The sequence below is a fragment of the Anser brachyrhynchus genome (genome assembly GCF_964034855.1).
Source record: "Anser brachyrhynchus genome assembly, chromosome: 3".
In the NCBI taxonomy this organism is placed as follows: Eukaryota; Metazoa; Chordata; class Aves; order Anseriformes; family Anatidae; genus Anser; species Anser brachyrhynchus.
The window spans coordinates 107571019-107588677 of record NC_137696.1 but is presented as its reverse complement, the minus strand read 5'-3'; the positions used below and the strand labels follow the sequence as shown (position 1 = coordinate 107588677).

Below are 17659 nucleotides of genomic sequence, written 5' to 3'. Positions count from 1 at the left end.
GTATATCCCCAGATTTTAAAGTGAATTGTTTTTCTTTAAATTGCATCTTCAATTTATAAAAAGTCTAATGTATGCTACCAGGAATAACTGATGTTTCTTTATAAGTGATATGCAAATGAATATTTGAAAAACCTAAAAGACTGGGAAAAAAAATATTTTATATTTAGTTTTGATGCTATTTGCCTATTTCTCCTGATCATTATTACGAATGATTTATGGTTAGATAATGTAGTTTCTATGGCCATCAGCACTGAGCTTGTTTACCTGGGCACTAAAATATTTAGATGCAACTGTAGAAAAAAATTATTTACTTTCAAGTAAATAAAGAAAACAAGGCAGAGGTACCATGGTAATATAAAAAAAATAGAGAGAGATTCAAGTTTGAATTTTAACTAAAACATATTGCTACAAGGGAAAAATCTTGATCACACAATATGAGTAGTATTAGTAGTTCTAGCAATACTAAAGAGAATTCCAATTCCAGAAAATTGATAAAGCACCAAATAATATTAAATATTTGATATAGACTTGTCCAGTTGATTCTTATCAGCCAATCAGGCCAATACATTCATTCAACATTCAGTCTGGAGATTTTTTTAAGAATTAAAAAATAACAATTTCTCTTTTAGAATTACTACTTCTATCTTGTGCTGCAAAATGCATGCACTGACACTTTTTTTGTTGACGGTGGTGGTTGTTTCTTTTTTGACAAACAAAACTGGAAAAAATGTGGTTTATGTTATGTTAGTAATGTATTCTATTTATTTTCTTATTTCAACACAAAATTATTTAAAGTGTTATGTTAGAAAATCAGTTTTAATCTTACTTGTGTTCAAGACAGAACTTAAATACATAGTTATAGATGAGAACAAGGCTAGCTTGTATCCTGATTGCAAATGTTTTCCTGGATTGCAACCTAATTTTATAAATGTACTATGATATATAGTTTTTAAAATTACTAATCCTAAAAGACAAACTGTCTTTTGAATTCCTGTATTACCCATGTCAATATCTAACTTGTTGACTTGCTTTTTATATATTTACACTCAGAAGTATTTTTAGAAAATAAATCCTTACACTTACTTAATGGAAAAACTGCATCTTCACAATGGATATGCCTCTTCCATTTCTACTAAACAATGGCTGTTTGTATATAAGAATTCCTACACATATGTGAGATAATCACATATGCTGATTTTCTGATACTGCACATAGGCTTAAACAGAAATTTACTAGCCACCCCACAGTGATTCTCTGTTTCTACAATACATTCTTCATGCTTTTTATAAACATTGAACATTATGCCATTTAACCACAAATCATTAAAACGTGAAAGAGAATCTAAAGTAACATTACATTTGTTAATAAATTCCAAAGAGGACTGCATTTACAAGCTGCCTGTAAAAAAAATTTATAGGCTCTATGCAATGTGAAGTATTATGGATGGTACTCAGAAACTACCCTGCTGAAAACTGTAAGCTTTAGATTTGGGGAAAGTAAATGATCAAAAATCTAGTGTTTAAAGTGAACTTTTCTGTTATAAAGTTATATTGGGTGCTTTCATGAAAACTGCTGCTTGTTTCTCTAATACAAAATTTTCCTACCATCTTTCTCGTAGAGGATCCCTTCCTGCCCTCTGGAAGTAAACAGCAGTGCCTATGTTCAGCAGTAGAAGGTAGAGAAAAATCCGCTCTCCCTGTCTCCAAAATAAAGGTATCATCCTGGGTCAATTTATCTGACTTTCACTTCCAATTGTAGAGGGAATACACACCAATTAAATGGGTCGACGAGAGACTAGCAAAGCTGACCTCCCATAGTCTTACTGAATAGATTTGTTCCCCTATTATATCTGAGTCATGTTTGCTCATTACCTGTTAAAAATAAGCTGGTATTGCATCTTTATTTTAATTAGTAATGCAAAGTCAGTACGACTATGAAAAATAACCCACGTTCGATTATTGCCCATAAATCTTCAACAGATTCTCATTAAGGGCCTATTCCTGCCAACATTACCTATATCACATGAGATAAAATGAGAAAATATGCCCCTGAATTCAGTCAATTACAATAAAAATAGAACTAAAGGACTCCATATTTTCAAACTCACTTTAAAACACAGCAGTTCTTCCACCTAAGCAGTACTAAGCAGCTTCTAACTGCTAAATCTAATTAGGAAATTAATTTTTGTCCCAATACTAATTTCAGAATTTTTAATTTAGTTCATGTTCTGATTGAGAAAGGAAAATCATATTATAGGAAAATCTATAGAGCTGTAAAAAGGTTTGACTTCAAAATGTGTCCCAACTCCTGACTGCAAAATAGGATCAGTTAACTGAGCTCATGTTCTCCCCTGGAAAACTGTGATTTTTTAGTCACATTACATTTTCTGATAGCTCAATTTTTCACGCACAATACTGCCGCTAAACTTACTTATTGCTCTGCATATTACTGTTCATGACTATGACTTTATTTTTTTGCAGACTTTCATATTACACACAGCCTGGGCACTGTACAAATTCCAGATACATCAGTTCTCTATGTACTGCCTACAATGTAAGAAAGAACTGCATTTCATGACTTCTACATACTAAGCATGTGTTTAAAACAATAGTCCAGGCTTGCTCTTGCAGATGGTGGAAATGTTACAGCACCTTCTGAGTTGAATTTATGCTTACATATAAATATATGTGATTTTTCTCCAAATCCAAATCCTGCTGCTCAGGACATTTCTATTCAGAAAACAGTAGCTATTCTTTTAAATGAACCTTTTCCTGATTATCCTCAGAGACAGAATAACCACTTCAACCTATATCAATAAGTGTACAGCAGTTAATTCACTGAATATTTAACTACATTTTCAACATTGGCTTCTTTTGGATTTTTACACATAGAAAATCCATAAATAAATAACATTTACTTTTCACAATGCAACCTCTCAAACTGCAAATTCTTTTAAATTACTCATACATTTTTAAAGGTATTTAATTATTTCTAAAGTATTTCTACACTTTTTTTTTTCTAAGAGTTACAGAAATACCCAAACTGAAGGGCTTTTTTTCTTTGAATAATATAATATTCATGCGAAAGTTCTGAAGCATCCTAATGTTTTGAACCAATATCCCTTTTTTCTTTTTTTTTTTTTTTTTTTGCCATAAACCCGTGTATGCAGAATTACACAAACACAGAGGGCCAAATTCTATCTGTGGATTCAAGTCTGAGAGCAAGATTCCATTTTGCTGGAATGAACCTGCTAAATATAAGTTGCTAGCATAAGTGGCTTTGCCTTTTCTAGTGCAGGGAAATTTTCTAATCTCAGTGACTTCAGCTTGTAGAAATAGTGCTGGCTCAGTGGTCTACAGAGAAAGAGAAAGGAAATGAAAGACTAAAAACGTGGCCAACTCCTAGGCTGGGAGCGCTGTCTTTTATTTCCTCCTATAGTGGGTGTTTACTTTATCCCTCAATGTGAACACAATTTCTACTAGAACTGAATAAAAGACTTATGACAAACTCTTTCATAACTGAGTAGCTTGGCATAATGGCATAAGGCCTGAGTTTAAACCCATGCAAATGAAGAGCCAGCACTTATATCTTCTATCTTGCCCTAGCCCGTTCAGATGGCTCACACCCGGCACTTGGATTTTGTGGATTTCATTCTGAGATTTCCTATTTTCTCTATTCATTGTACAGGGAACCTAAGTGACTATACTGAAATGACAGATCTGACTCAATAACGTTATGCTGAAAACGTAAATGCTGTAATTATGATCATAAATCTTCTTTGTGAATCCTGTCCCTATTTTTTTTAATCATCATGTAATCTATTAAATTGCCTTAGCAGCATGACACTAACGCTTCCCAAGTGGATTTAGTCACAACTTTAATGTATGCTTAAAAAGAAAAAATATCATGAAAATGTTAAGGACTAAAATCATTGTGGAACTACTGGATGTACAAACTTAAGAACAGATGGACAGAACAGCAGCTTCAGAACCTCCATAAACCAAGCAACTGTTATCTGGCCTTTTAAAAACATCCACTTGGAAATCAACTGATTAAATCAATTAAATGTCCTGAGCCCCACAAGCAGTAAGAAGCTCTGTCTCCTCCTTCTTCATCCCAGGTCTCCAAGCCACCTCCGGCACAGTCTAGTGGTGCAGCCTAGGGTCAGGCTGCAGTGGGCAGAGCTGCGTGTGAGAACTGCAAGGAGCCGTGCTGGGGTCTCCCCTTGGCTTGGCATCTGGGTTTTCTCTCCAGCCCTCACCCCTGGTCCGCACTTGAGCTACGCTGCAGGTATATTCGTATTTCCATAATCAAAATAGTGGCAATCCTGTTTTCAAAAAGAGATTTGCTTTTTTTTCAATTCATTGCATTAAGCATGCAAAGAACTGGGGTGTAGGCATTCCCTTTATCATGCAAAGACAAATAGTTCAATGACAGAGATATTCTGTAATAGGGGCATAGCAGCAATGCTTATCAGATTAATCATTATATCATAAGGCATATGCATATCATGAATTTATTATCTCTACCAAAGTCAATGACAAAACACAGACTAATTTCAACAAAACCAGGATTTCTGCCAGGGCATTCATCACATGAACATTAAGATTTCCCTTTTCTCTTACAACACTGTTCAAGAATGAGTAAAACTAAAATCCAAGGCAAATTTTAAAAAGACAAGTGTCTATTTGAGGTAGAACAAAAATAAATACATTTGGGCAAAAGCACTTACAAAGATTTATTTCCACTGCTTCTACAGGTATTTACAATAAAAGCTGTACAGTTGTATTGCATTTTAAATTTTGGTTGCGGGGGAAAAAAAAATGATGATGCTTGTATTCACAAGTTCAATTTTCAGTTATAACTGATTCAATGATGCTGAAATTTCATGAGTTTCTACAGTAACTATGACAGAAATCTGATTACTGAATCCTATAGGACTTCCATCATCTTTTAATAATGCATATGTCCAGGATAAATAGTTTATTGAAATTTCAGCCACATCAGAACCAAACAAAATATCAAGCTCATTCAGGTCTCCACTGCATTCCTTAATCAAGATGAGTTCAATTGATTTCATGTTCAGAATCAAATGCAAATGCTTTACATTCTACTTTTAAAATCTAGTTTACATTTAAAATATGTATGCACTTACACTTAATAAAGAAGGAAATCTAACCTCATTCACAGTACTTCTGGTATGTGCTATAGTTTCTTCTTCTTCTACAGTCTCAGCTGGAATGTATATACATAAAAAAGAAAATTAGCTCTTCCTAGTTTATGGAGTTGGTATATTAGTAATTAAAGCTTTCTTATTGTAGTTTCATACTAACTTTTATCATTAATTTCATCTTAAATTTTAACTTATATCCAGTGGTAATATACAAAGAATGAAATACTTGTTCTTAATTTGTGAATCAAAATATATACAAAAAAAAAAGTGCATTTACATATATATTAAGAATCACTGATCTGCAGATATTACTCAATAAAAAACTCTTTCACTTCAGGGGTAAGTATGCATTTCAGCAAGGTTTTTGCTTAAGAAAGAGCTGGAGGATTTGGCTCAAACTAGTAAAGTAATGAGTTATGTTAATTTCATGTTCAAAACTCTTATAAATAATTTAGCAAAATCAAAATCACTGATTGTGTATGAAAGTGAATTAGAACAACCACAGAGAACAAAAGTGTCAAAATTACAATACTAAAACCATTATAACCTTATTCCACTAAATTGGAGGCTAACATTTATCTCATTATAATGTTATTGAGAAAATTCTTATTCTAAAGAGACAAGTCATAAGTATGCTAATTCTAAATCTTGTTAAAATTTACAGGAACTTAAGCACTGTCTTGGATTTATGATGTCTTTACCAATGAAAACAAAGACAAGTTTTCTGCATTTTTTTTTTAGCATTTTAACTAAATTAATTTTCTCATCTTCCTCTTCTCTTGGCACAGAGACTAAAAAGGCGGGGTAACAATCAGTTCATATTTTTAACATGCCATCATTTTAACCTCACAGAGACTAACAGAGGACAATAAGCAGCAGCTTTTGGTCCACTATCCAAATGCCTAATTTCCTTTTTAATATTGTAATTAATGCTTATCTGTAAAAATACAAAAGTTTTACTTCTCAAAGACAAATGCAAATGTGTTGGATTTGATAAAAAGAATTTACACAAACTTTCATGGAACACACTATATAAAAAGAATAAAAGACAATGAAGAGAAAAAAAAAACTAGAAAGCTTTGTTTGAGAAGAATGTTGCAATAGTTAGAGAAAATTACAGGCATCTTAATAGATGAGTAAAATAAATATATGGGAACTACTCAACTAAATGCATTCCAAGGAATGTATCATTAAAAGTAAAGATGTAATAATCTAGCAATGCAAAATAGCTCTTCTGGAAGATTGATCTTATGCATATTGGTTCTCCAAGCAAAGAAAAATATTTATATAGCCCCACAGCTGTTTACCTTGTAATGAAGAAAAATAAGCATTATAATTTTGCGTAACAAGTATATTCCAGAAATGAACATATTTTTACAAAAACATTTATTGTGCCCTCTTATTAACACTTAACATTCTTTATTTCATATTTCACTTGTTTTGATTTTGTCCTCTTTGTGTATTGTTTTCTTTTTTCCATCTTCAAATTTTCTTATCTCTCCAGTTCTTTTTCCATTCCTGTCTTGTGTATATCTCTATTCCTTGCCTTCCCAAGTGAGCAGTTTACTCTCCTTCTTTATCCTCCTTCTCTTTTTATGTTTCCATCTCAGTCATGTCTTTGCCAACTACACCATCAAGAGTACATATTGTTGTGTAGCTTTGAAGTTACTTGGGCATACATTACTGCACTAAAAATCATATTGAAAACAAAACAACAAAAAAAAAGTGGCAAACTACGAGTGTGTAAAATGGCAAAACATAATCTCAATGGACCTTACAAAATGAGTAGTCAAATGGAAACATAAGAAGATGACTAGAAACAGATTCATATACACAAAGGAATAAAGTAGCAAACTATAAAATACAATAAAACTGGTGCTGTTACTTGTATCACTGGTACATAACAATCCAGATGTTGCTGTGTTTTCCATATTTGTGTCCCACAGTTGATTATGGAGCAATTGTATTTTAACACTAAAGCCTGAGTGAACTTTCTAGTAATATCTCCAGTACTGATGCTGCTTCATGAACAGTATCTGTCCCATGAATATACAGATGAATTCACCTTTCTGTGCTGTCAACCTGGCAGCTTTCACAAGCTTTGAATTCATTTTAAAGTACAAAAATAAAGATTTCATTGTCAGAACCAGTTTGACCTGACAGATGAATTGAGAGCGAGATATCAGAGAGGTTGATTGTTCATTGCCCTTCTGCAATCTCAGTTTTGTCTGTCCTGAAACTGAAAGACACTTCATAATTAATCAGATGTGTTTTGTTTTGTGTTCAAAAATGAATCATAAAACCTTTCTTTTATCATAAGCTCTTCCAAATATAAAAAATAACAAAATAAAATACCATCAGATCCTGATTATTTTCCTATTTCCGTGTTTTTAAAGTATCTGCTAGTCCATTTCTGACTTATATGCTTGGGCTCAAAGCAAGTACAGCATCTATAAGGAGATATTTAAAACACAAAATAGCTGTTTGAGGTTTTTTATGTTATTAAACAGTATGGATATGATATTATAAAATTATTTTAAAATTTATTTACTATTGTAACTGTTGTAAAAATGACTAATATGTGGAAAATGTATATGTATATAGAACTGAATTTAATGAATTAATTATTTAATGATTTAACAGAATTATCATGAGTTAACAATAGATGAACATTTTTCATATGTGGCCTTCTGCTATTGTTTTTAATCTATATGTATTTATGTGAAATTGTTATTATTTTTTTTAATGAGGAAACCAATAAGCACTTAACACTTACTGATATCACTTCTCACTTGTGTGGATAAATTAAAATCCATTCACTTTCTTTTACTCAGAGGGCTTAAGTGTCTATAGGAAACGCTTTCAGAATACCACTTGGTTAAAGCAAACCACCATCAAAACCTGCAGGGAAAGAAACACCAGAAAATCCAGGTGTCTCTTGAGCTCACTTCTGAGCAGCAGTCTAGAGTACAGCACTCTGTTCCTTCTTTACCACTAACATGACCAGTGTTTTGAACCAAGGAATAAGTTACATGAGTTCATGGATGAGGGCTCTTGGTTTGATCCCAGTATTTTGTCAGAATACAAAGAAGTAGTGGAATCAAAAACTCCTCTGGCAGAGACTCAATAACCAAGAGAAAACCTATTAACTTTAATTTATTTATTTATTTTTTACCATGGAGTCATGAGGTTAGTTTAAAATGTCTAACTTATTTTCCTCGTGTTTTAGCAAAACGTTAAAGACTTCAAGAAAGTGCCATAAGCAGTTCTGTCCCAAAGGCTCTGGACAACTCATGATCATATTAGAGAAAGCAACAAATTTGCCTTAACTTTACCTGATCAATCGGCACCTCTGCTTGCACTTATTTGTCATCTTGTACTTGTACTCCTTGAACTTCTTCTCTTGGTTCATTTGCTGTAAAGACACTGGATGCTGAAATGAAAAATTTTTATCTTTGTAATTGCAAATGAATGTTTCCATATTCATTTCATGTCTGCATGCTTGTCAAATCCTTTAATAAAATTCAGTATCTTTCTTCATTCTGAACTTTCCCTTTTACAATGTAAAACAGCATTTGCAAGTACCATATAAAAAGGAGTTCATTTTAATGTCTTTACTTAGAATGAATTAATTTTTGTGATCTTTTCAGCAAAAGATAGAGCATTTTATTACTTTTTACCCCCAAAAAATTTAGGACTTAGATACTGTTTATAAAATCAGTTGGAAGGTAGGACCTTTCCCTTTGGATAGCATTATTTCTAAGATACACACATATGTATTATACATATATATTACATATATATGATATATATATGTTTAATTTTTTTGTGTTGGGTTGATGTTGGCTGTCTGCCAGACGTCCCACCCAGTAGTTCTCTCAATCCCACTCCTCAACAGGATAGGGGAATAAATAAGATAGCAAGGCTCATGGGTTGAGATAAAGGCATTTAAGTAAGAGAAGCAAAAGTTGTGCGTAGAAGCAAAGCAGAAAGAGGAATTTATTCATTATTTCCTTTTGTCAGGCAGATGTCCAGTCTCTTCCTGAAAATTAGGAACTCAGTATGTGAAATGGTTGATTGGAAAGACAAACACAACAAACACAAATATGCCCTTTTATTGCCAAGCATGACATCATGTGGTATGGAAGATCTCTCTGACTATTTTGGTTCATCTGTCCCAGCTTTGTCCCTTCACAGCCTCTTGCCCAACCCCAGCCCACTGTCTTTTGAGAGCAGGGCCCTGGGAAGGAAACCTTGACGCTGCTTATCAATAGACAAAATATTGGTGTATTATCAATGGCTTTATCCAAAAAAAGCAAAGCACAGAACCATACAGGCTGCTACGAGTAAACTTAACTCCTTCATAACCAGAGCCAGTACAACCTCCAGCCCTTATTCAATACTGTTTGTAGCATTTTCAGGTCCCACTTTATCTGATACCTCTATGGATCTTCTGGTGACAACCTGCAAGGATGCTTCTGCTAAATTTACATCCCAGTGCTTCCATGCCTTAGCATCCAACACTTTCAGCATAGGCTGTAACAGTCCTTTATATCAATCAATCTTTCTGGAGGCTTGTGATTAATGGGGGATGTGATACTGTAATACTTCAAATACAAATAAATAAATAAATAAATAAATCTTGAAAACATACTAAAAAATTGAAGGAGGAAAAGAAGTACTTCAATAAAAATTGGAAAATTAGGGAAATTAAAAATGACAAAACTAGTATTAAATGGAACAAAAAGTTTATGTTCTTTATGTTGTAATTACATCACATACTTCCGGTATTTGGAGTAGAGTCATGCCATACAGTACAGCACTAGGTATATTCCTTGCTTTCATCTATATATATACATATACATATATATATATAAAACATATTATGCATGTATAATATATATATAATGTATATACCAAAAGCAACTTATATATACTATTTCTGAGATCTATAAATAGTAATCCAACTGTATATCATACACAGAAATATATATTGAGAGAGAGAGATGAAAATTTTAGTAGCAGATGAGGTTATCCCTGTATCTAAATATTATCTCCCATACAGGTTCATTAAACCAGTTAACATTGTCAAGTGAATTCCCAGTTCTCCCCTATTCTGCCATCCCAAATATCTGGGTATTTGTATAAAATGGAGAATAGCTCTGACAGGAAAGACTGAAAAATATTAGTACCATGACTCTATCTCAGAATTTATTTATGTTGTCTTAAGTCATTGCCCATACATTACCTTGTGTTACCTTTAGCAAATGTTGGATATGAAGACCTTTCAGAACAGACTTTGCTTTTTCATGTGATGTTTTTGTATTTTATTTGATTTTCCTAGAGGTCTACTGGAGCATTCTCTGCTACTTGTTTTGCTGAGTAGTGAAAAATAAATTGAGAATGTCAAAATCAAACTAAACAGTTTTGATATATTGATAATTATCCTAAAATAATTTATTTCCCATTGCAAATCTGTAGTGTAACCAACACAATGTTCAGACTTATTACATCCATAATTTGTTTTACTTTGGTTTCTTAGCAAGTTCTTTTGATTTTGCAAAAGTGAGAAAGTTACTGTAGCTCTTTGCATATATTCTCACATTTCTGTTACAGTTGTAAAATCAGCAGCTGCAACAAGAATGCATGCATTTCATAGTAAACTATTTTAGTACTTTTCAAAAATTTTAAAGGATCTTCATACAAAAGTCCAATACATGATGTATAACTATTATATCATAACTATTATAACTATATATTATATATAGTATATTATATATATAACTATTATAACTATACCATAACTATTATATAACTATCATAAATATTATATCATAACTATTCCTATAATTTCAAAGAGCAAGACACTAACTGCTCACCACCAATAATTTTACATGCTAGCCAGTTGGAAGTGATCTACTTTAAAAGGACATCATAGTCCTTATGTTCCCAAATCCTCATTGTGACCCCACTTCCTTCACCGGCTATTCCCCTTCTGGGTTCCAGTTCCCATTCCTTGAATGATTTCAGGCTTTGCACAATAGTACACATTATATCAACAATCCTGAATCTTTACATCTTCCCTTTACTAAAAGGCTCACTGTAATTGGACTTTGATTGATTCCTTGTTAGGAATTCAAGAGTTGTATCAGGCCAAGGTTTAGATTTAATGTCTCAATGGATTACAAGAAGCCAAAGCTTGTGTGACATCATTGCAGTGTTATTTCTAGTATTATCACTAATGCATATGGAGCTGTCATATATAATAACATATCTGCTGTATTACTAGCAGACATCAAGAGAGAAAAAATGAAGAAAAAGACAATTGCACAGCATAAAACTGATGGATGTAAAAATCCCACTGAAGGTAATATGTAAACTAATTTTAGTCATGAAAATATGTTTTTATTTTCATAATGTGATTTTTCACATGAAGAGAGATTTTAAAGAATGTAGCTATGAAATTTAAATTTATGAAAGATACAAAAAAGGAGAATACAATAAAAGCCTATAAAATAACAAGTGAAACACAAACAGTATTTGTCTTAATTCAAGAACAACAGAATAGCCAATAAAATTATAACACTGATAGAAAAAAATTAAACTTTTATTACATGATAGACACTCCATGCAGCTCTTGCTCTTGAAACATTAAATATATCTTAATAACATCTAGAGATAGTTACATTTATGCACAGTTACATTAACCTACAAACAATAAATATTATGCACTAAATCCAGCATAGAAATCAGACTTTGACTGACAACATTAAAGAAAATATTCCTTCATAAGTAGCACTGTCTTCCTTGTCCAGCACCAACAAGTTGAGAGGAAAACATTTCTCTAGCTCAAATACTGTATGTCCTCAACAATGAGTCACCAATCACTGAAGTGCATGCTGCGGGGTGGAAACCCACCAAGCTATTATGAACTCAGAACTTCCATTTTCCAGGTAAGTTTTCTGACAGCTAAGTTATTTATGAAAATTACTTCTCTCTTCCCTCTCCCTGTGTTTTCTAAAAGAGGAGAGTTGTACGGTTCCCTAAATCCAGATGGAGACATGGACACGGACTCCAAAGGAAGTATCAGACAATGAATCTCTGTTTCTCATAGATGACTATATCAATGTTTTGTGTCAGCAGCTAATTCCAGGAAAGTAACAGTATTTTAGATATTCCCCTTTTATTAACATTTCCTGCGAGGTAGTTTACATAATGATCTATTATGTGTCAACTAATTTCCACTACACAGTGCCTAAAAAATTCCTTTTTGTGTCCTTCTACAGCAGTAGCTGCACTAGCTGGCCTGGATATTCTTTCAGTCCAAATAAAAGCAATTCTGATAAAACCATGACCAAAGTTGTTTAAGATAACTGAGCCCACTTTGAATGAAAGAAAAATCTGAAATCATCTGTATGTAGTATTTAGACACAGCATCTCATCAGTGGGCAAAGAATCTGTAAGTAAAAAAAAAAAATGTGGACAGTTCTGAATGTGCATGTTATACAAATGCATGTGTATGTTTTAAAACCAGAAGCCTCTTACTAGAATGTAATTTTCATATTTTTACAATCCTCTTTCCCAAGACCTCAAATTTATTTGCTTTCATTCTTTGCAGGTTAGCATCTAAATCTTTTTCTGAATTTGAATATAGTCTTTACTACAAACCCCATGATGTCTACAGGAAAGTAGGAGAGTAGGGATCTAAAAACTTCATAATCAGGGTATTCACCTGTCACTTGCTCACAAGTCTCCTAAGAAACTTAAGACCAAAAGAATCATCCTTTCCTTTAGCCTGAAATGCTCTCAATAACCTTAAAACACGGTATCAAAGTAAATGAGCCACAGCCTATAAATTTCCAGGCATCTATCCTTCTAAAAAGGAAGAATTTACACTTTTTTTTTTTTCTATCTTTACATAACACTTCCTATTACCTTTAGAGTATGTGAATAATTACAATTAATTCACAATTATAAAGTACCTATGGCATTGTAGGAACTTCCCAGATATTTAATGAGATGAAAAACTTAATCATTACTTGTATCATGATAATATCAACCAGTTAATAGAAATACATACTGTTTCATAATATATGCAGAAAAATCTTTGCTCTGCATACATTTTTGTTTGAATTCTTTGTTTCTAATTTTACATCATGGTATGTGTATTTTTATTACAATAATATCTTTTTTATCTTCTAAAAGTGAATATTAAATCACATACTCTTCTAGTGCAGATCAGAAAACTGGTAAATTCAACATGAGTATGAGGACTTGGGAAAGAGGATTGTAAAAATATGAAAATTACACTCTTGTAAGAGACTTTTAGTTTTAAAACACACACGTGCATTTGTATAACATACACATTCAAAACTCTTCTTATTTCTTTTACTTAAAATGCAAATATCTAAATACACACAGTCTGAATCCAAGCATAAATTACAATAGAGTTCCATTATTTTGTCAGTTATTATTGTAACACTATAATATTTCACAGTTCTGACAATATCTTTTATATAAAATATGACCAAAACATATCCTAGCAATATTTTTTAAATGTATATTGAAATTTCATGTTTTAACTTACTCTTGCCTTTTATTTCTTAGGTCTTCTGGAAGATTCTCATGATTCACCATATAACCTAAAAGGTAAATAATAAGTAATCTGACAATTTTGAATGAAAAATATTACAATTTTCTTTATATTATTTATTAAAAGAATAACAATGCTAAAAAGTCTTCCTTCCAACCACTGAGCAGTTTGAGCATGGAGAAAGTATTTATGATATAATAAGGAATTATATCTAAAGGTAGTACTTTTAGATGCACTTTAATGATTTACTTTCTTTAAGTTATTGTCTCCCACAGATGGAGTATACTACTCAAGGAACTACTACATGATTAGTTTATTAAGTTAAGAAAGTTGTATCAGTTGTATCAGAAAGATGTTAGCTAACTAGCGAACCTGAAAGCAATGTGTATTGCAGACTTTTAATGCAACAAAAAATCTTATTGACTAGTATTTTCTGCTTTGCTTAGGAGTCTAAACAGAAAAATGATGCATTCAAACTTTTCTTTTACAAGTTTGAGGCATTTAATATTAACAACAAGATACAACAGAAAATAATGAATTTTGATCCTCAGTGATTACCTTAAATGCTATTCATCACAATCTAAATTATTGCTGAATATTATAAAGTTGATGTGGTTATTAAATTATTAGGAGCATCTGTGCAAGACTTGCTTTATTTCTTTCCCAATACCACAACTTTTTGAGCAAAAGTCCTCACACAAAACAGCCAGCATAATTTTATGAAACTAGTGTCAATAAAATACTTGTCCATGTGGTGAAACTGTTGCATTTTACAGAAAAAAAAAATAAAGAAAATAAAATAAAGAAATCAAAGAAATTTCAATTGAAGCAGCAGGGCTTCTTGTGAAGCATCTAGACACTGCTGTGAAGCATTTTTGTGAAGTACTTAGACACTGCTAAATGGTGTGAAATCATTCACTCGATTTAGATAACCAGAAGTTTTCCAAATGGTAAATCGCTTATGCTTACCATAAGTCTTGCCCAGATTTACATTCCTTATATACAAGAGGCTGAAGTGTAACAGTGCAAATCTCCTTGAATGTCAATGCTCAATAATTATGTGAATTTATTCCATAGATTTACAACCTAAACATCAGCTTTAAAACATACTCAACTGATAATTAAGACAGATAAAAATATTATAATAAAAATGAGATTATTTATGCATCAGTTCTAAAAACAGATAAATACAATTATAAGTAGTTTTAAATCCAGCTCTAAGCATTGTATATCATGATGTGTTTTATGGTTATCCAACTGAAGTAAGCACTACCAAATAAGTAACGATGTATATGCTGTCCACTTTCTATACTTTCCACTTTTTATACACAGGTATCTGTGTCTAATTTTATTAGTATTTATATTTTCTGTGCAGCTCTAGTTCTTCATAAAGCAGTTTTTAGTCAGAAGAACACATGATATTGTAATGTTATCATTAATTTCTGATGGAGGCACATTGAAAAAATTGGAAAGGTCCATAAGTTAAAGAATATATAGTTTGTCCTTTCTTCACAAATTTAAGCAGTTCAAAAAATTTAGAAATATAATGGAGGATTTATTATCTGCAATATGGGCAATTACCATATCTATAAAGAGTACTGGAAAAATAAACTTGACTTTCCAAAGAAAAAGTATTAGCAGAGCTAGGAAGAATTATTCCTCACAAAAGGAAAGTTTAACAGGCTGAGCAAAAACAAAAAACAAACAAACAAAAAAACATCAAATTAAAAATGCAGTCAAGCTGTAAGGCTAAAACATATGCCAAAGACAAAGAACATATCTGCTCTCAGTAACTGTGAAAGCAGTAACAATATTATGCCAAATAATACTGTAGAAGGAATGCAACACCATGCAGGTAATAAAATACTTTTGCAAAATCATGTTGCTCTGCATAAAAATAAATAAATAAATAAATAAATAAATAGATAGATAGATAGATAGATAAATAAATAAATAAGGGCTGGTCCCAGGCAATCAAAGGGATGTCCCAAAACATGTGGCATCATGCTCAGCAATAACAGCTGGGAGGAGTTGGTTGATGGTGGGGGAACATTCAGAGTGATGATGTTTCTTCTGGAGAATCTGTTCCGCGCAATGAGCCTTGCTTTCCTGGGAGTGGCTGATACCTGCCTGTTGATGGGAAGCAGTGAATGAATTTCTTGGTTTGTTTTGCTTCCACGCATAGAGTTTGCTTTCCATAGTAAACTGACTTTTTCTCAACCCATGAGTTTTCTTGCTTTTACCTTTCTAATTCTCTGCCCCATCCCACCTGGGGAGAGTGAGCAAGCGGCTGGATGGTGCTGAGCTGCCTGCTGGGGCTAAACCACAGCAAGTTTTTAGTAAATCTATTCCTATTTGAGTGATATCACTTATTTTTCTTTATTTGGATTTCTTTTGATTTGATTGTGTTGAAACTGCAAATTCGTTTTATCAGTGTTGGTAGTCCAATCTGTAGGCTGTGGAAATAGATTCTCCAGTTTCTCTGCAAATCTGCTTCAACTCCTATCACAAGAGCAGGGTCAACTTTATATGTGATATCTAATATGGATAAGCAATATGACAGAAAAGATAGAAACCTGGGAAGTCAGTGTATTTGACTATAATGGATCTTGAAAAAAATAAGAACATTTCAATTATTTAACTGGGAAAGATAAAACTGATACCCACACCAGGGTTCCAGTTCTGTTTATCTGGGTTATATTAAATATTAGCCAGTCTTCCAGAACCTTTGGTTCATCTACTTTCATGCCAGCTCCCAGAAGTAAATTTGGTAATAGCCAGTGACAGTTAATTTCTCTGTGAGGAAGATTCCTCTAGGAGGAAGAGAGTCAGTTGCATTTGACAGCTGCTACAGGTAGTTAAAGTTGCCTGTAAATCCTGGTTAATGTGAACACGTAATTACATTCACCTCGCAGTCTCCTATCCATGAGAAACTAACAATTGCTAAACAAACTGACCTCTTCTGTGTACCATAAAAGGTAAGCATTTTATGAAAAAAATAAAAAATAAAAAATCTAATATCTTAACAGCTGCACGACAACTGAATTGGGATTATACCTCTTCAACCAGCATAAAACACTATTGTCTTCTCTACCCTCACTTTATCAAGCTTTTAAAAGTTAACTTAATGAGTGTGCCTGTTCCACACCTACCCCGACCATGACATGTTCAATGGATGAATGCCAGCCTAATGGAATCACCAGCACTGGACCTCTTCATCCACTTTCTCAAAGACAAATGAATTCATGAAGAATCTGCAGCAAATAGATCCTGATGAGGCATTATATTCCATTTTATAAGAATAGGTTGGCCCTTTACTCAAACCTACATTCTTGCAAAAGGGACTCTCTGGTGTGTCCTTTAGAATGCACTTCTTCAAGCAAGACATGCTGCATTCTCTCAATGGTGAAACAAATCTAGGTCATCCTTTTAATTTTCTATTATTTTGTAACAGAGAAAGTAATAATAGTAATCACTCAATTTTCACTCCAAGTTGCAAGAAGATTATTCTCTACACATTTCCATGTTACAAAATCACTGGTCTTACACTACAAAGTGATGATCATTAAACTGGCATTATCAAAGATACCTGCTTTGGAAAATACAAAGACTCATCTGTTAAGGAAATTAATTGCTCTGTTCACTTTCAATATCAGATGCTCCACTTGGAATACCAGACTCTTGTTCTAATTATTAAAATCAAAAAGTTCTGCATCTGTAAGGCCCAGCAGTTGTTTTTGAATACACAGTAGTGATCTTATGAGAATCATTGAGGAATCAAAAAGGATTGTGTACCAAATTAAACTGTGTTTTTAGGAAGACTTTCCCTACAAAGATCTACCTGACATCTCTTCCCGTCAAGTGGAATGACCAGCAAAATGTAAGGTACAATG

At 32.7% G+C, this 17659-nt stretch overlaps 1 long non-coding RNA gene across 1 annotated transcript in view; it reads right to left on the bottom strand.

Moving 5' to 3' along the window:
- Positions 1-567: 567 nt before the first annotated feature.
- LOC308193273 overlaps positions 568-17659 on the bottom strand; it is a 35120-nt gene continuing 18028 nt past the window's right edge. The window contains exons 7-13 of the long non-coding RNA XR_013949506.1: positions 13761-13815; positions 10422-10551; positions 8509-8606; positions 7950-8074; positions 7529-7623; positions 5156-5235; positions 568-4327 (exon numbers count right to left, since the gene is read on the bottom strand). This is a non-coding gene — a long non-coding RNA (uncharacterized lncRNA). The remainder of the gene's footprint in view (positions 4328-5155; positions 5236-7528; positions 7624-7949; positions 8075-8508; positions 8607-10421; positions 10552-13760; positions 13816-17659) is intronic.